This window comes from Salmo salar, chromosome 03 (genome assembly GCF_965601325.2).
Source record: "Salmo salar chromosome 03, fSalSal1, whole genome shotgun sequence".
Taxonomy (NCBI): Eukaryota; Metazoa; Chordata; class Actinopteri; order Salmoniformes; family Salmonidae; genus Salmo; species Salmo salar.
In genome coordinates this window covers 64,643,255-64,647,679 of record NC_138293.1, presented here as the reverse complement: position 1 = coordinate 64,647,679, position 4,425 = coordinate 64,643,255, and positions in this window count along the sequence as shown.

Below are 4,425 nucleotides of genomic sequence, written 5' to 3'. Positions count from 1 at the left end.
GGGTGTGAGAGAGAGGGCTGGGCTTCAGAGAAATGGAGACAGGAATGTGAATCTGACCCATGATCCATCTCCAGGTAGATTTTCACACCATGGTATCATTCAATCAAAGTCCATTTAGAACCACAATGTACACTTTATCCTCTTCAACACACCAATCCCATACATTATAGCAGCAGCTTCCACTCTCCATTTCATCTTGCACTCTGCATGGATTTGGTGTCTGAGGTTTACTTTCAACAAGTTAAGACATCTTTTAGCTTCGTAAATTTCAATCAAAGTGATGGGTCAGACATCAAAGTGTGGAAATAACATTAAAAAACCAAAGCTTGAACGTTCAGTTGAACACGTACCCCACAAATATTTGAGAATATCGCTCGTCTTTCAATTAATAGTTGTCAAGCAGAAGAAGAAGAAACGATTCCGATGACGAACTGGTAGAGCCCTTCGGAGATGATCAAAATATCTTCAGAGGTGCCAAACACAGAGCCACTGTTGCCAAGGTAAACAAGTTCACACTAATTACATCACCTAATTGACATGAAGTTGAATGATGACAATTAGCTGGATCGAAAATGTTTACCTAACACTTATTTCCTGATCTGATGTTCATTTTGGATGTTAGATACACTAAATGCAGTCATTATACACCACAAAAATTTATACAATTAAAAATAATTGCTTTCCTAATAGCTAGGTCTAATCTTTCAAATGAAACGTTCAACAAAAACAATGGAAATGCTGTCATTAAATGACTAAAGTGGTCCCATCTAGTCTTCTATCTAAAATTGGATCACCTGTTCAAATAGAAGGTATTGTTTGATCTTCGGCTGAAGACAGAGTTCACTGACAATGGCTGTGGGTCAGGGCTCCTTGGCCTTTGAAACAGATAACTTTCACAGCTAAGCTTCAACTGGAATTTGCACCTATTTCATGTCACCCAGATTTGTATTTTTATTAAAAATGTCCCCTCTTTCTCTCCAAATAATATACACAATCCTAACATAAAGACTATAACAAATACATTGACATAGAGATTCCAATTGATAGGGAATTAATGGGAATAATGATCACCGCAAGCGTTGGAATTGTAAATATTGTTAATTTGTATGATTGTGTGCAGGGCTCCCTTGGGTTCAATGGGATTTTCTAAGTTTAAATACATTTAAATAAAATCAAATAAACCTATAAAAAGGTATTACCAGTGTTATACACATATGCAAGCAGGCTTTGTTACTATGTAATAAGTTAGAGTTACTCAATCCCTCTTTCATGTCATCAGGTAAACTGTCCCAAATCACAGCTTAGTACGGGGCCTCAAAGTAAATCTCCACACATGCTGGAAGGAAGGTAATACAGCACTGTACTCCAACAGACCGTGACAGAGAGAGAGCACTCTCTCACATAAGAGCTACACGTATCCACTACAAAACTTATACACAATAATTAGGTCTCATACCTTCACACACACACACACACACACACACACACACACACACACACACACACACACACACACACACACACACACACACACACACACACACACACACCTTTCTCTCACATAGTCAACTCACATTGCTGTGCATACTTTTAAAGATCATCCACACCTTTACCAAGCAGCCCAGCTGTGGCCCCAGTGTTGAAGGATCTCTGATGAGTTGATCATGATGAGGACTGACTATCTATGATGTGAATGAAAAACACAGGTGTGTCAATTAATCCGGAGATACGCATCACCTAACACACCCCGCTAACTGCTTATCGGATCAGACGGCGGCTAGAACATGCCACTGTCATGGTTGTCCCCACAGACTGGCGGTTTGAACTGCATACCTTTGATCAGTTCCAGAACATCAGCAGGAGACATCTGGCCAAAGCCATGCTCCCAACACCAGGGGAAGGTGAATCACTGTCTAGTCAGAGCTCAGCACCTCTCTCTCCTCTCCAGTGGGGCTTTCATCCACACCTGTTCAAACACTAAATAAAGCCTATGCACAGGTATAGAGGTCAATTGACAAAAATCAGAAATACCTGGACAATCTCTATGTTAAGATGAATCTGTGAGCATGTTTATTGGTGCGTGTGTATGCGTGCGACAATGAGGCATCAACGTTCACTCTGCTCCAGCAGCCCCCAGTCATTTCTTGGTTTTTCCATTTCTAAAGCAAAAAGGAAAATAGATTAAAAGTGTCTAGGTTGAAGGGTGGGTAAACAAACTGTGTGTGGGTTAGCACTGAATACTGAATGGCCATCTCCGTTCCATTTGTCCTTGGCACACAGGTAGACAGAGGGATTTCTGGGATGTCTGAAAGTAGATCCTCCCCCCCCCGCGCTGTGTTTGGTCTGTCCCGGGTTCCTCTAATGCCCATTGATCCAGCTAATCAGGGGAGAAATTGGTGAAAAACCAGCAGGGGTGGTTTAGCCATCAGTAAGGGGCTCGTGTACAAATGAGCTGCTTGTGGATAATTGAAGGAGGCATTAGGACAACAATGGCAGTGGCTCACACCAGTCTTCACTGGTCTCTCAGGTATTCCCAGGTCCCTGGATCACATGGCAGCCTGTGAAATCCACAGCAGGCTTAAATAAAAATCACAGCATCATTAGTGGGCATTCAACATTGGGGGCAAAATGCACATTCTCCATGGATTTAAAAAACCCACCAACGTTGTTGTGCCTCTTTTTCCATTACTGGCTTTAGTTTGAAATGGGCTTGTTTGAGCTCATATATATGGCTTACAAATGTAAATGTAAAGGGATAGTTCCAAAGAGGACAAGAGAAGCAATACAAGGAATGTTGGAATGAGAAATGCCAATACTCTGCAGTATAAGACCAACATAAAGAGCAGCTCTTTAGGTTAGTGCAGTGTTAAGCAATACATGTACCATACATAACAAAAGCCTTCAATGTTCTTTTTAAAGGACCTTTGAAACTGGCTCAACTATCAGATTTAACTGTGGATGTGTTAGTACAGGACCTTAGATGACAGAGATTGGGAACAATGCACAATATCATTAATACTCACCCATTAGAGTGACACTTCAAAACATCCGACTAAAGTTCTGCCACATGTCTTGTGAAGATGGATGATGTTCGTTGGTGTCATGGGACTGTGCATATGGCTGGTGTAATTTGCAGTCTGTAATAAGCAGCAATGAACACTGATAAGATCAACTTTTAATGAGAGCATATGTGAAGCTTAAGGGTTGTCACTTAACTGTCTCCACTGCTAATGACTTTTCAGATTGTCAGGAAGATTTTCAGACATGGTCTACCCAAACTCCACATTTTTATTTCCGATTCATTGAAAATTGTAAAAAAAATGCCATTTGAAATCACAGCAAGGTTATCTCATCATCGGTTGCTTTTGGTTGCACTTACTCTTACTGACCAACTTGAACTTTAAATCAAAGCATGGTAGTACAATTGAATTCTGTCTGTTATTAAATTATTGTGATGGATGTGTTTGTCACATCCAGGGAAGACAAAGGGAAATATGTTTTAGAGCAGATGAAGCCCCTATCTGCTCGATGCCTCACTCTCTCTGGTTGCTAAGAGTATCCTGCAGAGAGCAGGCTGATTGGTTTAGTCCTGGATCACTGGCTATGGGATAAATCTGAGAGCCCAACCTGCTTTTCATGACAAAACGTTCAAGGGAAAGCGGCCACGATCCAAGAGCAATCACACTTTAGGCTTCAAAGTGCCAGGGGAAAAGAGAGGCGAGAGCCGGTCCACATTTTTTCCACGCCGGCCAACTGCAACTCATGCGTGGAGGAAGACGAGATGATCTAAGGAGAGGAAGACAGGTGTGCTGGGCAGGTAGAGGCACATCGGGGCCCCTCCCAGGGGTGAGTGAGAGACAAGGACTCACCCCCACCTTCCTGCACTGTCCACTTTCACATGAACTAGCAAATCAACAAATTAACATTAAAACAACTCTTTAAACTCATCTTTATGGGTTTGCAATCTGTGACTTTTCATAAAGCCATGATAGGGCTGTTACAAAATAGCTCATGTGCAGCAGTAAAAATGATTAACTCGGAGCATGTCACATCGAGACGGTTTTAGTACAGACCACAGCACCAGGTGCTTCTGAGGGCATCAAACGCTAGTCTGATGTGATGATGAATCATGGCAGCGGTTATTAGCATGTCAGTGGCCCATCAGGCTACTTAATGACAGCCCTCTCTTTCCATCTCCTCCTCCTCACTGGCTGTCACTCATCCCTGTTCCGCCTCACTGCCTCCAAGCCAATGGGATGCTGGCGCCTCACCAAGAGCCCAGGCAGCTACGGCATCTGTTGCTAGCTGATGGATAACCACAAACACAACTTTCAACCCCAGACTCAGTGTGAACTAGAGAACACCTTACAGGTGCAATTAACTCATTAACCAAAAAACAAACAATGGGAGGAGAACACAGACAAG